Source organism: Chlamydomonas reinhardtii, chromosome 8 (genome assembly GCF_000002595.2).
Source record: "Chlamydomonas reinhardtii strain CC-503 cw92 mt+ chromosome 8, whole genome shotgun sequence".
Classification (NCBI taxonomy): domain Eukaryota; kingdom Viridiplantae; phylum Chlorophyta; class Chlorophyceae; order Chlamydomonadales; family Chlamydomonadaceae; genus Chlamydomonas; species Chlamydomonas reinhardtii.
Genome location: NC_057011.1, coordinates 2,804,898 through 2,815,683, shown reverse-complemented (window position 1 = coordinate 2,815,683; position 10,786 = coordinate 2,804,898).

Below are 10,786 nucleotides of genomic sequence, written 5' to 3'. Positions count from 1 at the left end.
GAACACATTACATGCTTGCCCACACCAGCACAGCTGCAAGGATACATGGTTCACTTGCGAATCGCAACACATTCATCCCTACCGCTGCATATCATCGGGATATACTGCCCACCAGACAACAAATCCACCCGCGATGCATTATACACATACATCACCCGTGCCACCAAGAGCGCAGCCCGCCTAAAGGAACCCCTCCTAACCGGCGGGGACTGGAACGCCGCTGCTTATGACACGGATAGGAGCACCCGCACTGGTACCCAAGGCGACAAAACGCACCAGACCTTCCTGACTCGCACAAGCCTCAAACCAGCCGCAGGCGCCCACACACAACCCAGGCTGTACACATACACACAGATACAACACGACACCATCACCCACGAGAGCCGCATAGACGACTTCCTAGCCAATACCCACGCCCTGCGCCAGGACAGCCCCGCTCGAGAATGGACCACAGAATGTGCAGGCACAACTGATCATCTCGCTCTCCACCTGCAAATTACCCTACCCTACAAACCCCCGCGCGACGCCTCCCCACACACTGAACGGGAACCCCGAAGACAACCAGAAGATGCCAGCCCAACACTTGCAAACATTGTCAAACCTATCACGCAAAGCCAAAGTCGCGCCATCTCGCAACAATGGGAGGCAGAAGGAACCACCGCGCTTGTAACACTACACGCCACACTTGCCCTACCCAACTGCAGCGCGAAACAAATCATCGACTCCACCGTAGCCGCAATCTCTCACCACTCCAACTCCACGGCATCGACACGCACTGCCCATGACATCATAACCGGCGCACGCACTCAACTCTCCGCCATCGACCTCAACGCCGCCTCTACCGCTCTATATGGAGCGCTTGCCGTCGGGGCAAAACTCATGCTGCAAACGTGCCCCCAGAAACCACCTAGGACCTCCAGAGCGAAGCCCTCCCGAACAGAAGCAAAGAAACTCAAGCGCTTGATAGCAATCGAAAAACAAAAAAAGCAACAGTACCTCGCCCTCGTGCGGGCGGCTCAACTGCAGGAACCCGCAATCCCGCCTCCAACGGCCCCCAATCCCCCACAACCCGAGCCCCCCGCGACGCCCGCGCCCGCCACTGCCGCCCGGCAGGAGTGGCAAGACGCACTCAAAACACGCCGCACCACACAGAAAGAAGCCAGCGCCAAGGCCGCTAGCAAATGGCTGACTAAGATGTCCAAACTCTTTGCAACCTCACAAAGCAAGGCAGCCAAAATTATGCTCGGAAAATCAGGGCCCCGGCAAAACCTCACGGCTGTGCGGCACCCCGCAACCCAACACATAGCCACAACCAGTTCCGACATCAACGACGCGCTCCACGCCCACTTCCAGGCAGCCGCGGAACCTACCGGAGGCCAGCGCACCGGCCGCTACAGACCCGAGGACAAGGACGCAACTTTCCCGTGGAACGAACCCGGAGCGCCCGACGGCGGCTTCCTACTGGCCCGCACAGCACACCCAGACGCTCAGTCCCTGCTGCCCAACGTCGCCGACTCCAGCAACTTCCAGAGGTGCATGCAGGCCCTCTCCCGCAATAAAAGCCCCGGCCCGGACGGCATCCCGAACGAGCTACTGAAGTGCATGCCAGAGGCGTTACTATCCGCTGTCCATACCCTCATGTGCGTCGCGTGGATTAAGGCCGAACTCCCGGCCGGCTGGTCCACAAGCGACACCATTCTCCTGTACAAAAAGGCAGACCCGCTCTCCATCTCTAACTACAGGCCTATTGCGCTGTGCAACACACTGTACAAGCTGTATACCAGCTTAGTCACCCGGGCGGCAACTGAAGCGTGCACAGATCTTCTCATCCACAGCGAAGCACAAGAGGGCTTTCAGAAGCACAAGGGAACAGAACGCCAAATCATGAACCTACTGCATGTAATAGAAGACGCAGCCTTAACAAAACGAGACCTATATGTCGCATACATTGATTTCTCGAACGCCTTCGGTACCATTGACCACGACCGTTTGCTTACAATAATGCACCACCTGGGCCTACCAACCGACTTTATTGAAGTCGTACGCAATCTGTACTCCTCCGCAAACACCACAATCCGCACAACACACGGCCGCACCAACCCTGTTCACATACGGCGCGGCACTATGCAGGGCGACACCCTATCGCCCCTACTGTTCATTATCTTCCTTGAACCGCTGCTGCGGTGGCTCCACTACGGGGGACGAGGCTACCGGTACGGCTGTCTCACCAACAGCGAAAACGACGAACATAACTGCTCGTCCCTAGGCTACGCGGACGACCTGACTGTAGCTGCCAACTCCCGAGACAACCTTAGGTGCCAAACTGACAAGATCGCCCGGTACGCTGCCTGGGGCGGCATGCGCATCAACCGCGACAAGAGCGCGTGCACTGGCATACTACACCACTATGCAAGCGCCAACAGTACGGACAAGAGCATTAAGGGCCCCGCCTGTGACCGCACTCTCAAACGCCTCCTCGCGGGCCATATCCATGTCGGCACATGCACCAAAGACGGCAAGCGATCCGCCATCACCCTCCCTTACATTCCCCCGCACAAGCCCTACCGATACCTCGGTGTTGAAATCACTATGACACTAGACTGGCGCCCTCAACTGAAAGCGGTCAAAGCCGACCTAACCGACGCCGGCGAGGAGCTGAGCAGGTACCGAAAACTCCCACGCCAATGCTACATGCTCATCAAACAGTGCCTGAAAGCCAAAGTGGCCTACTCCTTACCAACCATGGCCTACACGCAGCCAGACATTCGGGCCTTGGACGCCCAAATCGCAGGCATCGCTCGAAGATGCGTCGGTCTACCACGCGATTGCGCCACCCGCGCCATCCTACTACCCGCCGAGCTAGGCGGCCTCGGGATCGGCTCGCTCCGGGAAGAATACGTGCAGAGAGCCTCGAGGCTACTCGTAATCTCGCTCAACGACACCGGCCGGCTTGGTGTCGTGACACGCCGCCTGCTCCACCTACAGGCCGCGCACGCAGGAAGTGACCTCCCACTGCACGACATGAAAAGGGCGGGTCAATTTTTTGTCACCCTTAAACAACTCACACTTCTACAGGACCACGACCTACTTGCCATGCTGCAAGGCAAAGAATTCACTGCCGCCCTACCAGCCCTTGTCTCTAAACTACGGGCCGCTGAAGCCACCACGCCCGCCTACCTTCGCGCCGACTGGATCAGCCCCTTGACCATCGACCTTGGACTGAACCTGGCGGACCTGGTGGACGCAAACACAGGGCGGCACGTTATTGACACCACGCAGCTTGACCGGCGGTTCCCAAAAGGCAGGGTGAAAGACAAGCACAAGAGGGCCTTAAACCGATTTACCATCGCCCTATGTAAACCGGCAGAAGCACCCCCCAAATCTATGGGCCACAAACCCCTCCCCATGCAAAGCCGCACCCTGCCCGCCGGCGTCTCCAAGGCCGACCTCAATTCAGCTGGAGACCTACCTAAACCCATACCCCAACGAACTCTCACCTCCCTCCTGGCCCGCTGGCAAGAGGCACTACCGAGCCCCGCGGCTCCACCAAAGCCTTCCCTAGAAGTCCTGCAGGCAAAACCGAAGCAAACGGCAAAGCAACGTCATTCTCACTTCATCAAACACGACACACGCACAAGCAACCCCGAGGTCGTAGCCAATGACGACGCCCTACCCGGCTCTACGGTTCATGATCCCTCCGACCCCACAAAGGACCTAGCTTTCTACATGAGTGCCGCGAGGGAGTTCGCCCCACTCGCTCAACAATGCAAAACCCTAGGGACCACGCGATGGACGGGGACCTGGAGGTCCCCAATCAGGCAAATGCCAGCCCGCGCACTAATCACCGGCCCACACACCCACACAGTCCACGCGCTACTAAATACCCGGCCATACCAGCAACCTGCTGCTCCCACGTACCAGCGGCTGTACCTACCCGATGGCTGCCCCGCCACAGCCCCACCGCCCGCGCCCGCACCCTCGCATAACCGGCGTAAACGCGGCTCCCAGCCCACTCGCTGCCCGTACACTCACCATGCTACTCAGCCGCGAGCCCCCACACGGGCAGCCGCACCCAGGAGAGACAGCGCAGCCGCGCAGCCAAGCTCCCGCCCTGCGTGGCGCAAAGTCAGAGACAATGCGCTGAATGGCCGCCTACCCCAGTCCATCGCTGGGGTACAGGCAGCACAGCACATCACCGCCCATCTAACTAACCGCGACGACATTATCGCAGCCGTCGTCAGCGGACCCATGACCCACAAAACTAACGCCCCGCCGCCCAAGCGAAAACGAAAGCAGGGCCCACCGCCCGAGGAGCCCCCCTGGGCAGAACGCTGTCGCTATAGGGTTCGGTGGCAACCCACCCTGACCACAAACGGCATCCTCCGAGCCTACGAGCTACAGAACTACAACGCCACTAGCACAACCAAACCCCCGTGCCGGCTATGGGGGCAAGGCATCCGGCGCTTCATGGTCCAAGTGCACTGGGCTGAAACGGAAGACCCCCTCTCCTCACTCTCCCAAAATCCCGGGTGGGCGGCTGCCCTGGCACGCTACACTCTTGCCCAAGCCGTAGACGCGCCCCCTGACCCTACCCCGCCTCCCGCCCTTGACAATCACCTCACCAGTAAGCAGCGCCAGGGCAGATGGCGAGACCCAGCACCCAGCGAAGCCGCACGCAAACGTGCGATCCTCCGGTGCAGCACCATCGACGTCAAATCCTGTAACCCGGACACAGACATCCACCCGACAGGTCAATACTGTATTCAAATGGGCACACGTGAGCCGGGCAGCGCCACAGGCACGCCGTCCGGCCTCCCCCAAGACCCCGACCCCCCCGCCAGGGTCTACGGCCCGGACGGACGCTGCATAGGAACCGTTAGCGCTGCCCGACTTGCCCTACTCCACGCCCGGTACAGGACCCTTAACCCCACTCACCCCCCAGAAAGGTTTGCTGCCGCTCTGGCCTCCCTGATTATACGGTACCGCCCCAGCAAACGCCACAAGGAGAGTTCCACCAACCCAGCGCACGAGGTAACCCTCTGCCCCGACCTGATGTCCACGCTCACGTCCCATATCAAGTTCCAGACGGAGGCATTCGCATCTCCCCTCAACGCCCACTGCGGCATCCCAGCATACTACACTACCCACCCGCAAGATTCAGAGTTCGGGGCCGCCCACGACTGCTACAGCCGCACGCTAGATGGAATCTCTTTCGTTCACCCACCCCCACAACCCGAGCACACCAGCCTGGCCATGGCGTGGGCGGTCGCCAGCGCCGAGGCGGCAACACCGCACACACCGCACCTGTCCGTCGTGGTGGTCCCGTATGGCGACACCAGCGGCTACACAGCCTGGCTCCAGCACCCACTGGTGCACGACCTGGGGCACATCAAACCGGCGCACGCCTGGGCAGGAGCTCCCCGCTCACCGACGTGGACTCCACCTCCTGTGCGTGACAAACGAAAGGGGCCGCCTTCTCCTCAATCAGGCCCTGGAGAGTGGGCTTGCACTCGCCCTAGCGGACGCGCTCGGGCACACCCCGCACCTAGCTACCCGTAAACCCCCCACGGACCCAGACACACCCAACCCGTGGCCCCCAACCCCCCGGAAGTTAAAACGGCGCATCCTCGCCCAGAGCAGCCAGACGCCCCAGCCCCAGCCCCCTCGCGATGCCCCCACTCTACCATCCCCTACGGAGCTTGCAACCCTCTACCGCGCTTATGTCCCGCTCGCACACACACGAGGCTCCGCGGTCTTTACCGACGGGAGCAAAGTACCACACACACGAGAGTACACGGGTCTGGGAGCGGCGGTCTGGGACGCCAGCGACAACCGCGCCACGCACATTGATGAAGACATCGCCTTCAACACACCCCTGAGCACCATCCTTCGGTGTGAATCATCCGCCATACGCACGGCGCTCCGCCTCCATCGCGACACACCTCACCTACGGGTCTACACCGACAGTCTTGTCAGTCTGTTCATCCTCCGTCGCGCCATTATGGAGCCCGAGTCACTCCACGTAAGCAAGCACCGCGAGATGTTTGGGACCATAGTCGACCAACTTGCGGAACGTGCCCTAGCTGGACACAAGACATCATTTTATCACGTACGTTCGCACCAGACAGACACATGCGTAGGAAATCAGAAAGCGGATGAGGCGGCACAGGCTGTGGCCACCAGAACAGTGCAGCCGGATGCGACAGAAACTCTATACTCGCACCCATATGAACCCTTAGAGGGATGGATTGCTCAGAAGGAAATTGTGGAGCACAATGGCAATTTGGAAGAACGGTTGCGCTACGCCAACGACCTCAATCGCGACCTGAAGAAAATGGCCCGTAAATCCACCGCGACCGGTTATACCAAATCAGGACTGTACGCGGAACTATGGGAGGCAGCGAGGAAGCACATCGACGAACGCTACGGCCTAAACCTGTTCGACAAGTTCTCATTTGAAGAGGCCCGCTGCGCGTTCAAATACCGCTGGGGCCTCTCCTGGAATGCCAAGCGGGCCGCAAGAGTAAAACACCCCATGCCCGGCTGCGCAGGCGGCGAATGCCCCCTGTGCCGCGGCGACGACGGTGGCACGCACACCCTGGGCGGCTGCACCCACCCACGCATGAAAGCAGCCTACATTGCGCGTCACAACCGCGCTGTCCAGCGGATAGCGAAAGCAATAAGTCAGGGCCACTATGGAGGCTGCGTTATGTACATGGACGCCGGTAAGGATGCCCCCACTTACAGCGGGGGAACCCGCATCCCTGCGTGGATGCTCCCCAGCACGCCAGAGAGCGTGCGTAAGAAGTTCCGTCCAGACCTGCTGGTCATTCCCACACTCCGGATGCACATGTCCGGACTGCCAGCCCGTGCACCCCGCACACGCCGACAAAGGAGCGCCCATAAGGTCTACGTCATAGAAGTCGGATACTGCTCGGACCTAAACCACCCGGACAAACGCGCAGAGAAACTGCAACAACACGAAGACCTCGTGGCCGCTCTCCGCGACGCAGGCTGGGACGTGATGTACAGCCCAGACACTATAATTAGCCTTGGCCATACTGGCACGGTCACACCCCACCTTCATGCCCTCCTCAAAACACTCGGATGCCCCACACAGTCCGCACACAGCACATGCCGTAAACTAGTTCAGCACGCCGTCCACACCACAACCGCCATCACAGCCCTCCGCCGCGAAATCTACAGCCACAAATGGCCCGGGAGACCACCATAAAACCGTATGACCCGCTGTGGGAAAGGGGCCAGGCCCAGTACGCCTAGGCGCACTGGCAACCTCCCCTCTCTCACTTGGGGGACAGGGGCTCAGCGGCGGAGACCATCTATGCGGTGGTCTCTCACGCCCTCACACCCCTACCTCCGCAGAACACGCCCTGTCATGCAGGGAGTACCTATTATTATTATTATTATTATGCCCCCGCCCTCCCCCGAGGGTGGCCACATGAAAGAGCCGGAGTGCGGGGGAGCATTTGAGGAGGGCGTAACAAAGGTATTCCCACAGGGGGGCCAGCCCCCCTGCACCCCCCGGAAATGGACAGGGGGGCGGCGCCCCCCTGTCGACCCCCCTGGAACGCGGCGCGAAGTGCAGCATTAGCATTGTTGGGATGATCATTACCATTGATCCCTTGGGCCCCGGGTTCTCTCTTTGACAGGGGGGCGGCGCCCCCCTGTCGGACCCCCCAGGGATTGAGGGGCAGGTGGAGCACGGCGAGAGTATGGTCCAAGGCAAGTTACATGCAGGCCGACTTTGGGGCGACGTGTGGCAAGGCAGGGGCAGACTGGAAGGGGTGAAAGCTCTGCCGTGCGCTTGGAAATAGTTTGTGGCACGGGCGGTCATGCAGCATCGTGTCGCAAGGTATGTGAACGGGTGGGTTATTAAGCAAACCTTGTAGCGGCAGCAACGAAGTCAACTATGAAGACATACGTTAGGAACTTCTATTTATTATGGCACGAGAACCGTATGCGCCAGCAGCGTTGCTGGAACTGTTCACGCCGTTAAAAGTATGCCAGGAGGGTTAGCTGGCGCGTTGTACACTTTGAACTCTGCAGCACCAGGTATAGGAAACGGCCCAGACTTCACTGCACGGTAGTGGCGCGCCGTGCAGCCTGGTTGCGCTTGCAATAAGCCTCAACTGCAGCGGGACAAACAACAGGCAGGGGAGCAAGCGCTTTAAACCATGCGGCCCACGGTACCTTTGTGCACGCACGAACCCAGCTGAATAATACCCCGGCCACGCACGCGCACGTTGGACTACTCACAGCCAACGGTCAGGAAAAAAGCCAACAGCGTCAGCGCAGCGCCTGCAGGCATGCACCAGCGCGGGTTAAGAACGTCCATATCACACACGAGCAGCACGCCAGCACCGCACTGGTGCATTGATGGCTGCCCTGCAAACACGCCGAGCAGGATACGGAGTGAGCCCAGCTAGCACCAGCAAGGGAACTCAGGCCACGCCTATCTACAAGCAGGCAGCAAGCGGCTAGCTCACCTGGAACGCCACGCCGCGCCTGCACTGATGCCTGCAGCTGTGTGTTGCCGCGTGCACGGGAGAACGGTAAATACAACGTATGTGTGTGCGGAGCTGAACCAAGGAGCCGCCACGGGTACACAGGGCAGCAACCGCGCGCTGGCTTGTTTTGCTTGCTGCAGGGGCGGCCGTGTGACAGGCCGCTGTCATTGGCCGCTTGAAAACGCACCTGTCATCAGCAGCTTGCCCTCGGCGCGCGGGAGTTGCACGCTGTGCGCGATTGCTGCATGGCTGCGAGGCGGCCCTAGCTAGTTAGATAGTGTGCGGCTGCGGTGGGTTGAGCGGGCGTGGCAGTAGTGGCAGCACGGAAGCATGCTGACAGGTGACCCACGGGCGGTGCGGCAGCCGCCAAGATCCGCGGGTTACAACTGCACGTACATCGGCCGTACACGCACCCCACCAACGCGGACCCGCCAACTGCCGCAGCACCGGTAGGCATGTGCAGGCCGTGCAAACAAAGCAGTGGCATGAAACGGGCCACCGCCGGCCGCGTGCAACCCCTCCTCGGAGTTACAAACGTGGGCTCCAACGTTTCCGTGCGTTTTTCCAACGTTTCCCGCGCCAATATCATGAGCCATGTCATGAGCAATACTGTTCACGTGTATCACCAGCGGATACGCTCGCCGGTGCATGGCGAGAGCACCACCAGCGGTGGTGCCAGTGATCATCGACAGCGCGGTGGCGGGATCACGGCAATGCCAGGCGCCGCGCTGCGCGCGCGGCAGCGCGACTCGCGCCTGCGTAAAGCCAACCCCGGCACCGGCGCTCCGAGGGCGCGCGTGCGGCCGGAGCAGCGCTGCCGCGCGCGCGGGAGCCCGCGCCCGGATCGTGGGGCGCCCGTGCTTGGGTCGCGGCGGTTGGGCGGGTTCTCGCGCTGGCGCGCACGCCGCGCGCGGTTTCGCGGGGTTATAGGTGCGCGGGGTTGCGGGCTTTCAGACTAGCGCGCCGGGCGCGCGAACGAGGGCGCGGCGCGGCGTCTATGGCGCCGTAACCCAAAACGTGTAGCGAGACCCTTAAGAGCGGGGGCAATACAAGGCCTCTAGACCCACATGCCCCCGCCCGCCCCCGAGGGTGGCCACATGAAAGAGCCGGAGTGCGGGGGAGCATTTGAGGCGGGCGTAACAAAGGTATTCCCGCAGGGGGGCCAGCCCCCCTGCACCCCCCGGAAATGGACAGGGGGGCGGCGCCCCCCTGTCGACCCCCCTGGAACGCGGCGCGAAGTGCAGCAATATCACTGTTGGGATGATCATTACTACCTATCCCTCGGGCCCCGGGTTCTCTCTTTGACAGGGGGGCGGCGCCCCCCTGTCGGACCCCCCAGGGATTGAGGGGCAGGTGGAGCATGGCTGAAGTATGGTCCCAGGCAAGCAAGGTACATGCAGGCCGACATTGGGGCGGCGCGTGGAAAGGCAGGACTGGAAGGGGCGAAAGCTCTGCCGTGCACCTGAAAATCGCTTGTGGCACGGGCGGTCCTGCAGCATCGTGTCGCAAGGTATGTGAACGGGTGGGTTATTAAGCAAACCTTGTAGCAGCAGCAACGAAGTCAACTATGAAGGCATACGTTATGAACTTCTAATTATGGCACGAGAACTGTATGCGCCAGCAGCGTTGCTGGAACTGTTCATGCCGTTAAAAGTATGCCAGGAGGGTTAGCTAGCGTGTTGTACACTTTGAACTCTGCAACACCAGGTGTAGGAAACGGCCCAGGCTCCACTGCACAGTAGTGGTGCGCCACGCAGCCTGGTTGCGCTTGCAATAAGCCTCAACTGCAGCGGGACAAACAAAAGGCAGGGGGGCAAGCGCTTTAAACCATGCGGCCCACAAAGTACCTTTGTGCACGCACGAACCCAGCTGAATAATACCCCGGCCACGCACGCGCACGTTGGACTACTGACAGCCGACGGTCAGGAAACAAACCCACAGCGTCAGCGCGGCGCCTGCAGGCATGCACCAGCACGGGTTAAGAACGTCCATATCACGTGCAAGCAGCACGCCAGCACCGCACTGGTGCATGGATGGCTGCCCTGCAAACACGCCGAGCAGGATATGGAGTGAGACCCAGCACCAGCAAGGGAACTCAGGCCACGCAAACAAGCAGGCAGCAAACAACAGCTTACCTGAAACGCCACGCCGCGCCTGCGCTGATGCCTGCACCTGTGTGTGGCCGCGTGCACGGGAAAGCGGTAAATACAACGTATGTGTGTGCGGAGCTGAACAAAGGAGCCGCCGCGGGGTAAACG